This window comes from Sciurus carolinensis, chromosome 17 (genome assembly GCF_902686445.1).
Source record: "Sciurus carolinensis chromosome 17, mSciCar1.2, whole genome shotgun sequence".
Lineage (NCBI taxonomy): Eukaryota > Metazoa > Chordata > Mammalia > Rodentia > Sciuridae > Sciurus > Sciurus carolinensis.
Window position 1 is genome coordinate 20,078,764 of NC_062229.1, and position 17,023 is coordinate 20,095,786.

Here is a 17,023-nt window from a genome sequence, read left to right on the forward strand (position 1 = left end):
ATTTAGGACAATGTTGACCATGGGCTTAGCATAGGTAGCTTTTACAATGTTGCGGTATGTTCCTACTATCCTTAGTTTTTCTAGTGTTTTGAACATGAAGGGGTGCTGTATTTGATTAAATGCTTTTTCTGCATCTAGTGAGATAATGATATGATTTCCTTTCTTTAAGTCTGTTGATATGATGAATTACATTTATTGATTTCTGTATTTTGAACCAACCTTGCATCCCTCAGATGAACCCTACTTGATCATGGTGCACTATCTTTCTAATCTGCTTTTGTATGCGTTTTGCCAAAAATTTATTGAGAATTTCTGTTCATCAGGGATATTGGTGTGAAGTGTTCTTTCCTTGATGTGTCTTTGTCTGGTTTTGGTATCAGGTTGATACTAGCCTCATAGCATTAGTTTAGAAGGGTTCCCTCCTTTTCTATATCATGGAATAATTTGAGGGATATTGGTGCTAATTCTTTTTGGAAGGTCTCATAGAACTCCGCTGAGAATCCATATGGTCCTGGGCTTTTCTTTGTTGATAAATTTTGTTTTTTAATTTTAAAACTTTATTTCTGGGCTTTATTTCAGTTGGTAGAGTGCTTGCCTTACAAGCACAAGGCCCTGGGTTCAATCCCCAGCACCGAAAAAAAAAAAAAAAAAACTTTATTTCTGCAAAGTCAATCAAGAAGTGTTGGCAGGAAAAAGTGTAAAGGTTATCCTTGTATATTCAGGAACTGCAAGCACTTAATTTGAGAAAATTATAACTTAAAACAGTTGAATCAAAGGCAGTACCCTGCTACTTGTATTTTAAAACAATGGTGATGTTCTTTCTTAAGCATCATTCTTTTCTTCCCTAACAACCACAATATGATATAGTATGCAACAACTCACTCGAAAGTGCTAGAATCAGAATCAGAGGGTAAAGAATGCCATAAACCATCCACTTATATTTCCTACGACACAATGCCTTTTTGGCACTTGATAAATCAAGCATTCATGTAGCATTACATACAACAGAAACATCTCTCATAGTTTGGGTTTAAGATCCTTGTCTCTTCAGTTCTGATGTGACAAATGACTTTTCATCACTGTAAATATTTTCAGCCATTTGCCGTATCTGTATGATATTTTCCTCAAGCACTGAGCAAATGACCCAAGGCTCATTGGGGTTCCAACTGAAGTCCAAATTCCTGGTAGTGTGTCTTCCATGAATGAACAGGAATTCTAGAGGCCCATCTTCTGCATCTTCTGCTCATTTTTCTCTTCCAATTTTACTTAAATCCCACACATTTGGGCAGTGATCAGAACCACTTTAAATCAGAATAGTTTCTTTATGTGGAGACCAGTGAATCTTTATGGGATTTGAAGGTATGGACTTTTTTGTTTCTGTTTTTGTTTTCTTGGTTTATTTTTTTATTAAAATATTTTTTATTTTTACAGACACATTTTGATTCATTGTACACAAATGGGGTATAACTTTTCATTTCTATGGTTGTACACAATGTATATTCACGCCATTCATGTAATCATATGTATATATAGGATAATACAGTCTGTTTCACTCTACTGTTTTTCCATCCCCACCCCCTCCCACCCCTTTTTCCTCTACACCATCCAAAGTTCCTTCATTCTTCTCTTCCCCCCACCCCTCCCATCATTATATATTGCCATGCACTTATCAGAGAAAACATTTGGCCTTTGGTTTTTTGGGCTTGGCCTATTTCACTTAGCATGATATTTTCCAACTTCATCCATTTACCAGCAAATGCCATAATTTTATTCTTTATGCATGAGTAATATTCCATTGTGTATATATACCACCATTTCTTTATCCATTCGTCAACTGAAGGGCATCTAGATTGGTTCCACAATCTAGCTATTGTGAATTGAGCTGCTATGAACATTGATGTGGCTGCATCACTGTAGTATGCTGATTTTAAGTCCTTTGGGTATAAACCGAGGAGTGGGATAGCTAGATCAAATGGTGGGTCCATTCCAAGTTATCTGAGGAATATCCATACTGCTTTCCAGAGTGGCTGCACCAATTTGCAACTCCACCAGCAATGTATGAGTGTGCCTTTTCCCCCACATCCACGCCGACACTTATTATTTGTGTTCTTGATAATAGCCATTCTAATTGGAGTTAGATGAAATCTTAGGGTGGTTTTAATTTGCGTTTCTGTAATTACTAGGGATGATGAGCACTTTTTCATATATTTGTTGATCACCTGTATATCTTCTCTGAAGTGTCTGCCCATCCTTGGCCCATTTATTGATTGGGTTCTTTGTATTTTTGGCGTAAAGTTTTTAAAGTTCTTTATAAACTTTGGAGATGAGTGCTCTGTCTGAAGTGTGTGTGGAAAAGATTTTCTCCCCTTCTGTAGGCTCTCTTTTCACATTACTGTTTCCTGTGCTGAGAAAAAATTTTTTAGTTTGAATCTATCCCATTTATTGACTATTGCTTTTATTTCTTGCATTATGGAGGTCTTAAGGAAGTCTGGTCCTAAGCCAACATGAAGGAGTATCAGACCTACTTTTTCTTCTATTTGGTGAAGGGTCTCCGGCCTAATTCCTAGATCCTTGATCCATTTTGAGTTGAGTTTTGTACAGGGTGAGACATAGGGGTTTAGTTTCATTTTACTGCATATGGATTTCCAGTTTTGCCAGCACCATTTGTTGAAGAGGCTATCTTTTCCCCATTGTAAGTGTTTGGCACCTTTGTCTAGTATGATATAACTGTACTTATGTGGGTATGTTCCTGTGTCTTCTATCCTGTACCATTGGTCTACCTGTCAATACCATGCCATTTTTGTTCCTATTGCTCTGTAGTAGAGATTAAGGTCTGGTATTGTGATACCTCCTTCATCACTCTTCCTGCCCAGGAGTGCTTTGGCTATTCTGGGTCTTTTGTTCTTCTAGATGAATTTCATGATTGCTTTTTCTGTTTCTATGAGAAATGTCATAGGGATTTTAATGGGAATTGCATTAAATCTGTATAGCACCTTTGGAAGTATGGCCATTTTGATAATATTGATTCTTCCTATCCAAGAACATGGGAGATCTTTCCATCTTCTAAGATCTTCCTCAATTTCTTTCTTCAATGTTTTCTAGTTTTCTTTGTAGAGATCTTTTACCACTTTGGTTAGATTGATTCCCGAGTGTTTTATGATTTTTGAGGCTACTGCAAATGGAGTTGTTTTCCTCATTTCCCTTTGAGATGTTTCATTGCTTATGTATAAAAATGCTTTAGACTTATGCGTGTTGATTTTATAACCTGTTATTTTGCTGAATTCATTTATGAGGTCTAGAAGTTTTCTGAAGGAGTTTTTTTGGATCCTCTAAATAGAGAATCATGTAATCAGCAAATAGTGACAACTTAAGTTCCTCTTTTCCTATTCATATCCCTTTAATTTCTTTAGTCTGTCTAATTGCTCTGGCTAGTATCTCAAGGACAATGTTGAATAGAAGTGATGAAAGAGGGCATCCCTGTCTTGTTCCTGATTTTAAAGAAAATACTTTCAGTTTTTCTCCATTAAGAATGAAGTTGAGGGCTGCGGAGATAGCTCAGTTGGTAGAGTGCTTGCCTCGCAAGCACAAGGCCCTGGGTTCAATCCCCAGCACCACAAAAAAAAAAAAAAAAGAATGATGTTGACTGTGGGCTTAACATAAATAGCCTTTACAATGTTGAGGTATGTTCCTACTATCCCTATTTTTTCTAGTGTGAGCATGAAGGGGTGTTGTATTTTGTCAAATGCTTTTTCTGCATCAGTTAAGATAACCATATGATTCTTATCCTTAAGTCTATTGACATGATGGATTATGTTTATTGATTTACGGATGTTAAACCATCCTTGCATTCCAGGGATGAACCCCACTTGATCGTGGTGCACAATTTTCTTAATATGTTTTTGGATACGGTTTGCCAGTATTTTATTAAGGATCTTTGCATCTATATTCATCTAGGATATTGGTCTAAAATTTTCTTTCCTTGATGTGTCTTTGCCTGGTTTGGGTATGAGGGTGATATTAGCTTCATAGAATGAGTTTGGTAATGTACCCACCTTTTCTTTTTCCTGAAATACTTTGAGAAGTATTGGAATGAGTTCTTCTTTGAAGGTCTTGTAGAACTTGACTGAGAATCCATCTGGTCCTGAACTTTTCTTGGAAGGTAAGCTTTTGATGACTTCTTCTATTTCATTGCTTGATATTGATCTGTTTAAATTGTGTATGTCCTCCTGGTTCAGTTTGGGAGGATAATATGTCTCTAGAAATTTGTTGATGTCTTTGGTATTTTCTATTTTGTTGGAATATAGATTTTCAAAGTACCTTCTCGTTATGTATTTCAGTGGTGTCTGTTGTGCTATTTCCTTTTTCATCACGAAGTTTAGTAATTTAAGTTTTCTCTCTCCTCTTTGTTAGTGTGGCTATATTTTGTTTACTTTTTTCAAAGAACTAACTTTTTGTTTTGTCAATTTTTTGAATTGTTTCTTTTGTTTCAATTTAATTGATTTTTAGCTCTGATTTGAATTATTTCCTGTCTTCTACTACTTTTGGTGTTGATCTGTTCTTTTTCTGGGGCTTTGAGCTGTAATGTTAGGTCATTTAATAGTTGACTTTTTATTCTTTTCTTGAATGCACTCCATGCAATGAATTTTCCTGTTAGCACTGCTTTCATAGTGTCCCAGAGATTTTGATATGTTGTATCATTGTTCTCATTTACCGCTAAGAATTTTTTTTTATCTCCTCCCTGATGTTTTCTGTTATCCATGTTTCATTCAGTAGCATATTATTTAGTCTCCAGGTGTTGGAGTAATTTCTGTTTTTTATTTTGTCATTGATTTCTAATTTTATTCCATTATGAGCTGATAGAACACAAGGCAATATCTCTATTTTTTTTAATTTACTAAGGGCTGCTTTGTGGCATAACATATGGTCTGTTTTTGAGAAGGTTCCATGTGCTGCTGAGAAGAAAGTGAATTCACTCATTGATGGATGGAATATTCTATGTATGTCTGTTAAGTCTAGGTTATTGATTGTGTTATTGAGTTCTGTGTTTTCTTTGTTTAGTTTTTGTTTGGAAGATCTATCCAGTGGTGACAACGGTGTGTAAAGTCACCCAGAATTATTGTGTTGTGGTCTATTTGATTCCTGGAATTGAGAAGGATTTGTTTGATGTACATGGATGCACCATTGTTTGGGGTATGAATATTTATGATCATTATTTCTTCCTGATTTATGGTTCCCTTAAGCAGTATGAAATGTCCTTGTTTATCCCTTCTGACTAACTTTGGCTTGAAGTCTACTTTATCTGAAATAAGGATGGAAACCTCTGCTTTTTTACTGAGTTCATGTGTGTGGTAGGTTTTTTCCCATCCTTTCACCTTTAGTCTGTGGATGTCTTTTTCTATGAGATGAGTATCTTGAAGGCAGCATATTGTTGGGTCTTTCTTTTTAATCCATTCTGCCAGTCTATGTCTTTTGATTGATGAATTTAGGCCATTAACATTCAGGGTTATTATTGAGATATGATTTGTATTCCCAGTCATTTGGGCTTATTTTGGTTTTTAACTTGGCTTGGTTTCTCCTTTGAATGAATTTTTCTTTAAGGTAGTTCCTCCCTTTGCTGATCTACATTGTTGTTTTTCATTTCCTCCTCATGGAATATTTTGTTGAGAATATTCTGTAGTGCAGACTTTCTATTTGTAAATTCTTTTAACTTTTGTTTATCATGGAAGAATTTTCTTTCATCTTCAAATATGAAGGTTAGTTTGGCTGGGTATAGGATTCTTGGTTGGCAACCATGTTCTTTCAGAGCTTGAAATATGTTGTTCCAGGACCTTTTAGCTTTTAGAGTCTGTGCTGAGAAATCTGCTGATTTCTGTATTGGTTTCTCCCTATATGTAATCTGATGCTTTCCTCTTGCGGCCTTCAAAATCCTATCTTTATTTTGTATGTTAGGCATTTCCATTATAATGTGCCTTGGTGTGGATCTGTTGTGATTTTGTGCATTTGGTGTTCTGTAAGACTCTTATATTTGATTTTCCATTTCATTCTTCAGGTTTGAGAAATTTTCTGATATTATTTCATTAAATAGGTTGTTCATTCCTTTGGTTTGTATATCTGTGCCTGCCTCAATCCCGATAATTCTTAAATTTTGGTCTTTTCATGATGTCCCTTAGTTCTTGGAGATTCTATTCATGATTTCTTACCATCTTCTCTATTTGGGCAACTTTATTTTCAAGATTAAATATTTTGTCTTCATTGTCTGAGGTTCTGTCTTCCAAGTGGTCTAGTCTTTTGGTGATGCTTTCCATTGAGTTTTTTATTTGGTTTATTGTTTCCTTCATTTCAAAGGTTTCCATTTGGTGTTTTTTTTTGTTTTGTTTTGTTTTGTTTTTGTTTTTGTTTTTGTTTTAGAATCTCTATCTCTTTGTTTAAATGATTTTTGCTTCCTGCAGTTGCTCTTTCAACTGCTTATTGGTATTATCATCCATTTCCTGCATTTGCTCTCTTATTTCATTCTTTGCTTCACGAACCATCTTAATCATGTATAATCTGAAGTCCTTTTCTGACATTTCTTCTACCATACTGTCACTGGATTCTATTAATATAGAATCTAGATTCGTTTGGATCATTTTCTTCCCTTGTTTTTTTCATGTTGTTCATGTATCTTCCCCTCTAGCAGTGCAGAAATGGGGTATTGCAGATTTCCCTCTATCAGCTTATAGTGACCCAATAGGCTTCCAAAACCTTTTCTTTAAGGGGGAGATCATTATTAGCAGTGCCCAGTTCAGACAGTATGCAGTCCTAGACCAAATAGCCCCTATGAAGACATTAACAATATTGTCATAATAAACAGAATGAGTTCAATTATTATCTTCAGTATAACAAACAGATTTGCAATAAGGTCTACAGTTTCTAATGGAGGACAAAGAGGATACGGAGGGGTCTAGGATGTAGCTGTTAATGGGATAAGAAAAGAATATATAGAAGTTCTAGATAATAGAAAGAGTGACAGTGTAATCAAAAGAAGTTGGTTGTTAGCATGAGAAAAGGGAGGAAGAGACTCTAAGGGAACAGGTAAACAAAAGGAAAAGAGAGCAAGAAAAGTAAAGAAATAAAAACTTTAAAATTTTCAAAAAGGAGAAAAAAAAAAAAAGAAAAACAAATCTACACTATAGCAGTCATACAGTATTCAAACCTCCCAGTCTTCAGTAACCTGATACATGAGAGGTATCTGACAATTAGCTTCAAGTCTCCAGCAGGCGTCTCAGGATGAAATTTGCCCCACCTAAAGATTGGAGCTACAGCTTCCAGGATTATCCAAGATGGCTGCTCTGGCTTCCAAATGTGTTGGCAAATGGGGAGCTGCAGCTCGGGGTGTGGGTGTGTTAGGCTGGAGGTCCTGGAGGTGGGGTGTGGTTGGTCAAGCATAGGTCCTGGAGGCAGGGTGTGGCTGGTCTGGTTGCATGATCCTGGAGATGGTGTGCAGTTGGTCTGGGGGTCCTGGTGATAGGGAACAGTCAGTTGGTCTAGGGGTCCTGGTGGCAGGGAGCAGTCAGTCTACGTGAGGGCCCCAGAGGCAGGGAGGGATCAGTTAGGCTGAGGGATCCTGAGATGGGACTCAAGTCAGTCCAGCCAGGGGTCCTACAGGGTCGGGCTGTTGTCTCAAAATGGTGGCAGCCATGTGTAACCAAACCTGCAGGTACTGTGACAGTGAACTTCCAGGCAACAGCACACAGCTGGCACTCCACTTGCAGTCTGTGGTCAGTTTGCTGACTGCGCTCGGCTGATCGGAAGGTGAACCTTGGTTGGTGGATAATGGATAGGTGAAAGGTAGGCAATGGACAGGCAAGAGGCAGGCAAATGGCAGATGATAGGCGCCTGACAGTGAGCAATCTGCAATCAAAAAGGCATCAATATGCTGACTGACTTCAGGTGATCACAGTAGACAAATGGGGTAAACACCAGAGGATCAATAAGCAGCAAAAACTGCCTCACCAAGAAACTGATATCCTCTGCTTGAAACCCGAGTTAGGGAGCGAACAAGGAATGCAGCCTCCCTCTAGTCCGCCATCTTGGATCTCTCTGAACGTATGGACTTTTAAGTTATGCAGGTCCCACAAAGCTACAGTCTTATCCACAGAGCCGGTTGCTAGAATAAACTCACTGTAGGGATTGAACGAGAAGCAGTTGACCTTGGTGGTATGCGCATCCACCAAGTGGCCCAGTTTAGAAGTGGTATTGAACCTGGTGTCCCATATCATAAGTTTCTGATCATCAGTGAGAAATACAAACAATGACTCACATAGGAGATGCCAGACCATATCCTCTATAACAGATGAGTGGCCAGTAAAGATCACTTTAGCTTCCACAGTTTTGCTTTCCTTTGGTCCTGCCTTTATATCCCACAGGCAGACAGTATGGTCATCAGATACACTTAAGAGATGTCCACTCAATTTTTGAATTCCAGGATAGAGCATATCCTTCCTTTTGGTGACCTCTTAACCTAACATCAGGATTATGTTCTCCACTTGGATCTGATCTAGCAAGATACTTTGTATAGTCAAAAACAAACACATCAGAATAAGTTTTTGTAGCAATGATGTGAGGGTTCTATGGCAAATAAGGAGCCTGGTTTACTTCTCTTTCATGATTAATTTTAGTTTCACATTCAATTTTTCTGGTTACAGAACCAAAGCCATCAAATTTACCCTTATCACTGTCATAGTGGGAAGCACCAAATTGTGTATCATCATTTGGAATATGAACTTGAGCCACCACCAGATGATTCAGCTCATCAGATATATGAGTCCCCAACACTAGCCAATGAAAGGCATAATCTTTTCCTTCTGGTTTAGTCACTTTAGGAAGCCACTGAACCGTAAGACTGGGCCACTGAAGAGCATGGGCCATGCAGGTCATACAGAAACGATGTATTCTTCCAGATTTTATATTCTTCATTGATGACATGCTCCTTGACAGCATCTTCAAACATCTCTTTGCTCACCATCTTGCTTTGGGTTGTTTGCCCCTTTTTGCCTCTTTGGATGCCTCTCACTAGCAAGAGCAGCCCTATCAATCACTGGCTGTCCTAGCTCTGGAAGCCTGAGCTTTGTCTTGCTGCCTGGGTGCTCCCCAAATGTGTCCTTCTCTCCAACCTCTTCCCTGCTTGTGGGTACCAAGGTCTGAGGCACTCTTCTCTCTCAGTTGGTAGATTTTGGATGGCATCTTCTATTTTATTGCTTGAAATCGATCTACTTAAATTGTGTATGTCCTTTGGCTTCGGTTTGGGTAAATCATATGTCTCTAGAAATTTGTTGATGTCTTTGAGATTTTCTATTTTATTTGAGTATAAATTTTAAAAACAGTTTCTGGGGCTGGGGAGATAGCTCAGTTGGTAGAGTGCTTGTCTTGCAAGCACAAGGCCCTGGGTTCGATCCCCAGAACCACAAAAAAAAAAAAAAAAAAAAAAAGGTTTCTGATAATCTGTATTTCAGTAGTCATATTTCCTTTTTCATCACGAATTTTAGTTATTCGCGTTTTCTTTCTCTTCATTAGGGTAGCTAAGTGTTTATCAATTTTATTTATTTTTTCAAAGAACCAACTTTTTAAAAATTTTTTTTTGTTATTGTTTCAATTTCATTGATTTCAGCTCTAATTTTAATTGTTTCCTGTCTTCTGTTATTGGTTTTGATTTGTTCTTTTTCTAGGACTTTGAGATGTAATGTTAGGTCATTTATTTGTTGCTTTTTTTTTCTTTTAATGTATGAGCTCAATGCAATAAATTTTCCTCTTAGTTCTGCCTTAGCATTCCAGAGATTGATATGTTATATTGGTGTTCTCATTTACTTCTAAGTATTTTTTTATTTCCTCCCTGATTTCTTCTGTTATCCATTAATCATTCAATAGCATGCTATTTAGTCTCCAGGTGTTGGAGTAGCTCCTATTTTTTTTATTTTGTCATTGATTTCTAGTTTTATTCCATTATGACCTGATAGAATTCAGGGTAATATTTCTATTTTTTTTTTATTTGCTGAGAGTTTCTTTGTGGCATAACATGATCTATTTTAGAGAAGTGTCCATGTGCTGCTAAGAAGAAAGTGTATTCATTCAGTGTTGGATCAAATACTCTATATATGTCTGTTAAGTCTAAATCATTGATTGTATTATTTAGTTCTGTAGTTTCTTAATTTAGTTTTTGTTTGTAAGATCTATCCAGTGGTGAGAGGTTGTGTTAAAGTCACCCAGTATTATTGTGTTGTGGTCTATTTGATTCTTGAAATTGAGAAGGGTTTATTTGATATACATAGATGCTCCATTGTTTTGGAGCATGTATATTTACAATTGTTATGTCTTGTTGATGTATGATTCCCTTAAGCAGCATAAAATGTCCTTCTTTATCCCTTCTAACTTTGGTTTGAAGTTTACTTTGTCTAATATGAGGATGGGAATCCCTATTGTTTATGTGGTCTATGTGAATGATGTTTATTCCCAACATATTGCCTTCGGTCTGTGGATGTCTTTTCCTAGGAGGTGAGTCTCTTGAAGGCAGCATATTGTTGTGTCTTTTTTATTTTTAAATCCAGTCTGCCAGTCTATGTCTTTTGATTGATGAGTTTAGGCCATTAACATTCAGGGTTATTATTGAGATAGGATTTGTATTCCTGGTCATTTTGGTTCATTTTTGCTTTTTAACTTGACTTGGTTTCTCCTTTGATTGACCTTTCCTTTAGTGTAGTTTCTCTCTTTGCTGGTTTTCATTGTTCTTTTTCATTTCCTCCTCATGGAATATTTTGCTGAAAATGTTCTGTAGTGCAGGCTTTCTAGTTGTGAATTCTTTTAAGTTTTGTTTATCATGGAAGGTTTTTTATTGCATCTTCAAATCTGGAGCTTAATTTTGTTGGATATAAATTTCTTGGTTGGCATCCATTTTCTTTCAGAGCTTGAGGGTCTGGGTTGAGAAATCAACCGAAATCTGAATTGGTTTTCCCTACATTTTTTTCTCTTGTAGCCTTTAAAATTATGTCCTTATTCTGTATGTTAGTCACTCTCATTATAATGTGCCTCGATGTGGGTCTGCTGTAATTTTGTTCATTTGGGGTCCTGTAAGCCTCTTGTAGTTGATTATCCATTTCATTTTTTAGATGTGGGAATTTTTCTAATATTATGTCATTGAAAAGATTGTGCATTCCTTTGGTTTGTATCTCTACACCTTCATCTATTTCAATAAATTTTAAATTTGGTCTTTCATGTTATCCCATATTTCTTGGAAGTTCTGTTCATGGTTTCTTACCATCTTCTCTATGTGTTTGATTTTATTTCAAGAGTATATATTTTGTCTGCATTGTCTGAGGTTCTGTCTTCTAAGTGGTCTAGTCTGTTTGTGATACTTTCCATTGAATTTTTAATTTGGTTGATTTTTCCTTCATTTTGAGGATTTCTGCTTGATTCCTTTTTATAATCTCTGTCTCTTTACTGAAGTGATCTTTCACTTCCTGTATTTTCTCTCTGATACCATTCTTTATTTCAAAGATCAATCTATGTATTTTCTAAACTTCTCTGACATTTCTTCTATCCTGTTGTCTATGGATTCTATTGTTGGAACGTCTTAGTTTGTTTGAGGCACTTTTTTCCCTTGTTTTTTCATGATGCTCGTGTATCTCCTCATTTAGAGGTATGGATATGATGCAGTACAGTTTCTACCTTGTGGTCTTATAGTGTCCCTGAAGGCTTCCAGTACCTCACCTGTAAGGGGGAGACCATTATTAACAGTACCCAAAGCAAGCAGTATACCACCTTAAACCAAATGACTCCTATTAAGGCATCTACAGTTTTGTTGCAATAAACAGAAATGATGTGTTCTATTATTGTCTACAATATAAACAGTAAGTTTGCTAAACAGCATTTACTATTTCAAATGATGGACAATGAGGGAACAGAAGGAGTGTAAGATGTGGTGTTTATGAGGAAAGAGAAAAGATAGGGGTAAAACTTTATAGTAAGAGTAAGGGAGGAATTAATAGATGTTGGCTGCTAGTATGAGAAAGAGAATCCAGGGAGATAGATAGGTGAGGAAAAAAATAGATTTTTTTAAAAAGTAAAAATATAAGAATACACAAAAAACTAATATACTATTCAGTCATGCCATTCCTCAATAAATTAATACATGAAAAATATTTGGATTCAAAGATGGTAGAAGTGTGAGAAAGGGCAAAAAAAAAAAGGAGGAAAGTTTCAATGGAAAATTGAATGCTTCCATTGGTTTCCCTCCTCCACCAATAGGTGGGGATTTCTGAAGTTTGATGTTAGCTCCAGTCCAGTGGGTTCCCAAGTGTTTGGGTGGGTGAGCTGATAGCAAGATGTTCTCATACCCTCTTCCAGTCTTCCCACTGGTTGTAGCTGGCCCCTTCTGTCTCTGCAGAGTTCAGGACTCACTGAACTGGAGAGAGCCTGGTGTTCTCCAGTTTCTCCTACCTATACTCCCCCCAAGGAACTGCCCCTAGTCTTCAGCATTCCACAGGCTTGCCAGACCCAGACTGGCCCATGCAAATCCAGCTGCAATCTAATGGACCTGGGCTTCAGCTTCCCCAGGCTCTACCTTGCTGCACTCCCAAGATCTCAATGCCCTTTGAACTTGCAGAGAGACCACCAGGGATGTGTTTGCACAAAGGAGTGACCCTACAGAGAGGTAGCCACATGGCAGCCACTAGCACATCCAGCAGGAAGAACTCAGGTGCAACCAGATGTGTAGGTACCCCAGTATGTTTCCAGACCCTGACCAGTGTCCCCAGACTGAGGCAGCTGCACCCCAAGATGGCAGCAGTGGTGGCAGCAAACCTACAGGCCCTGGCCTATGTCCCAAGATGGCAGTGACCGCATGTAACCAAACCTGCAGGTACTGTGACAATGGACTTCCAGGCAACAGCAAGCAGTAGGTGATCCACTGGCATTCTGTGAGCAGTCTGCAAGCTAATGGCAGATGATCAGCGGGTGGACATCAGGCAGCAGGTGATGGGTAGGTGAAAGGCAGGCAATGGGCAGGTAAGAGGAGGGCAAACAGGCAAATGGCAGATGATAGGTGGCAGTCAGAGAGCAATCTGTGTTCAAAATGTGGGCCATCTTGGCAGACAAATGAGGGGAAGACAGCAGGAGATCAGTGGGCAGTGATTGCTGCCTCTCAGAGAAACGACATTTTCTCTACTTGAATCACCAGTCACAGAATGAGAAGGAATGCAGCCTTCCTCTAGTCCACCATTTTGGATCACTGACTTTTTCCCCCTTTTTTTTTGTAAGTCACAGAATGAGAAGGAATGCAGCCTTCCTCTAGTCCACCATTTTGGATCACTGACTTTTCCCCCCTTTTTTTTTTTTGTAGTTCTGGGCATTGAACCCAGGACCACACACTTTCTAATAATTGTTCTACTACTGAGCTATATCCCCAGCCCCAGTTATTTTATTTTGATAAACAGTCTAAGTTGACCAGGTTAATGTCTAATTTGCAATCTTCCTGCCTTAGCCTCCCAGGAAACTGAATTTAGGCCGGTGCCACTTACCGTAGCTTATTAAGAGACAGTTTCCTAGGACACTTAAAACTAGAGTTTTAAAATGGAATAAAAACAAAGACTGACAATAACATGCCTTTTTTCTGAAATACATTTATATACTGTTTATCTTACATTTCAATTTATCTGATCTTGTTAGATCTTAAGCCCCCCTGCTCTTCTCGACCAGTGACAAGGGAAGGGGACACTCCCCAACAAGGCCAGACCGGGATATGTAGGGCCGACTGATTGCCTGCACCCAGCCCTCCGGAGGGCAATCAGACATGTCAGGGAGACCAGTCACAGCAGGAACTCGTTTATTGAGGAAATCACACAGCGTTTATGTAGGGTGGAGGCTAGGCGGGAACCAATCAGCTTAAAGGTCAGCAAGGCCCAGGGGGTTCACATAGGTGAGAGTCCCATAGGACTATATGGCAAGCATGAGCTGATCATGTTCGCAGAACTGTTGTTAACCAATCCCTGACGGTGGTCCGATTTATCGTCATTAACTATTGAAACTGCCTTTGAGGCCTTGATCTTGCTCACTCACCAGGGAGTAAAGAGTCAGCCTAAGTTAGTTAATGTGTCATTAGTCCCAACAACTATTTGCTTGAGAATGAATCACAAATATTTTACAGAAAATGGAAGAGGAGGAATCTATGACTATTGGCTTCCAAAATAAAATTTTTAAAGTTCTTGGTTATAAGATAGTATTAAAGTCTATCAGAATAAGATACTACTTTTTTTTAAAAAGAGACAAATGGTTTATTTGATAACAAGGAGTAAAAAGAAATTCTTAATCTTCTCTCTTCTGGTCGCTGAACTGAACTGCGTGTTCAAATAGATGGCGACACACAAGAATTCCCTCAGAGACCTGATCTTTTGCAGAAATGCAAGTATTCCTGACTTACATGCCCTGGAATTGTTTTCTAGACAGAAGCGCCAACGGTTGTGCTTTCCGGTTTATCAGTGGTTGCTACAGTCTCCTTGTCTTCAGGTTTCATGGCAGGAAACAGAAGCACCTCCTTGACGTTACTGGAGTCTGTGAGAAACATGGTGATGCGGTCAATGCCCATGCTCCAGCCAGCTGTAGGAGGCAGCCATGCTCCAGGGGAGTCGTTTCCATCCATGAACATGGCCTCATCATCACCGGCAGCCTTGGCCTTGGCCTGATCTTCAAACACCTGCCGCTGCCTCATGGGATCATTCAGCTCAGTGTAGGCATTGCCTGTTTCCTTCTTCATGACAAATAGCTCAAAGTGTTTGGTCAAACCCTCTTTAGAACGGTGCCATTTAGCTGAAGGGCTCATTATCTGTGGGTGATCACAGGTGAACGTAGGATTGATGCATGTCACTTCAGGAACTCCCCAACAAGCTTATCAAGGAGCCTGGCTATGATCCAAGGTGGAGGGCATTCAGTGGCTTTTGCCACACAGATATCATCAAGAATTTTGTGAGTTTCTTCAGTTTCAAAGAGGTTAGTTTCTGGCAGCTTCACCCCTATAGCTTTCTCAAGCTCCAGAAAGGTGGAGTGAAGTCAATCACATAGACTTGGCCCTCCGGGTCATCTGGGTGGTAAGTGATCTTGTAATTGCCTGTAATGCTCTTCACCCTTCCTGAAACCATCTTTTCTGTGATTTCCATGAGATCATGATAGTCTGCATATGACATGTAGAACTCACAGCTGGTGAACTCAGGATTGTGAGTCAAATCAATCCCTTTATTCCAGAACTGGCATCCAATTTCATAAACCCAGTCAATGCCACCATCCACCAGCATCTTATAGTATAGTTCTGGAGCAATTCTCATATATAAACTCATGACCAGCTCACTGTGGTAAGTGGTGAAAGGCTTGGCCACGGCTCCCCCTGGGATGTTGTTCATCATAGGAGTTTCAATCTCAGAAATCCCAACTCATCCAAGAAACTTCTTATGTATGTGATGATCTTAGAGCAGATGATAAATTTCTGCCTCACACAGTCATTCAGGATCAAGTTCGAGTATCTCTGACAATACCTTGTTTCCTTGTCTTTGAGGCCAAAGTGAAGATGAGGTACCATCTGCAAGCAGGGAGAGAGCAGTGTGATCTCATAGGGAATGATACTCAGCTCACCCTTCTTGGTTTTCACAGGATTCCCCTGAACTCCAATTATGTCTCCCCAACGCAGTTTGTTATTGATATGAATAAATTCTTCCTCTGATTTATAATTCCTGGAATTGGCCATGACTTGCAACTTGACCCCCTCTCCTCAAAGGTCATAGAAGATGAGTTTTCCCCCAGAAGCTCTTTTGGCATGGATCCTACCTGCCACCTTCAAGGTGATGTCAGTCAGGTGACCCTCAGGCTGCAGGTGACTATATTCTTGGATGAAGTGAGTGAGCGAGATGTCTGCTTGGAACTTATGTAGGTAGGGGTCCTCCCCATTGATCCTCAGCTGGTGGACTGCTTAACTGTGGATCTGGTAGTATTGGTTTGGGTCCAGGCTGTTCTCAGAACCCACACCATTTTCATTGGCATGGTTGGTGGCAGCAGCAGCGGCCTGGCTTAGCTGTTTCTCACTGAGCTCTTTCTGCTTGGCCTCCTTCTCTGCCACTTTCTTCTCAGCTTTCAGGTGTCTCTTTAACTCATTTATTTTATTAGAAAGTGGCTTGTCCTCTTGTGAAGCACCGTGAAAGGAGCAAGTTGACCCAGTTGAAGTTCCTTCTGACCCCACTCTGCCCAGGAGGTTTGGCGCAGGGACCCCCTAACCAGCCTTACAGCAGCTTGCATCAACATAGCAGAACACCCTGGAACTAAAGATTACCACCACTTTTTGCTCATTTTCAGCTTTCCATCCACTTTCACCTCAGCCCCTTCCATCATGACCATCTTCATAAAGGACCCAACCCAAAAGTTGCTACATTGCTGAAGCTGTAGCCTTGCTGTAACCTTGCTATATTGCTGAGGCTGTCTTTGAACTCAAGATCCTCCTACCTCAACCCCCTAAGCTGCAGGGATTGAGGCATGCTCCACCATGCACTGTGCACTGTGTAAGATCATTTTAAACAGGGTCTTTACTTTGAGACAGCCTCAGACGTTAAATGTGGGGCCAGTTTGGCTTTTTCTATACATGTATATTTATTATGCTTTGGATTGTGTGTGTGTGTGTGTGTGTGTGTGTGTGTGTGTGTTGCTCGGGATTGAACCCAGGGCCTTGTGCATGTGAGGAAAGCACTCTACCAACTAAGCTATATCCCCAGCCCATATGCTTAAGATTTTTAATGAAAATTTATTTGGATGGATCAATAAATGGTGGCGTAAGAGGGTTTCACAATGGTGAATAGAATATGTCAAATCCCAGGCAGAGACAGCTTGTGATAACCATCAACTGGGAAGATGAGGGAACCATAGAAGTCAAGAGAAAAGGGAAGAATTCTCATCTGAATACTTGTTCTTCTTATCAGTTTGTTCATATGAAAGTAATACTTATGGCATCCAAATGATGAAT

General features: G+C 39.2%; 2 pseudogenes; both read right to left on the reverse strand.

Annotated features, from left to right (window-relative positions):
- Positions 1 to 1,030: 1,030 nt before the first annotated feature.
- LOC124969389 (histone-binding protein RBBP7-like) lies at positions 1,031 to 9,004 on the reverse strand (annotated as a pseudogene).
- Positions 9,005 to 14,464: 5,460 nt separating this feature from the next.
- On the reverse strand, positions 14,465 to 16,404 carry LOC124967863 (lysine--tRNA ligase-like; annotated as a pseudogene).
- Positions 16,405 to 17,023: the final 619 nt, after the last annotated feature.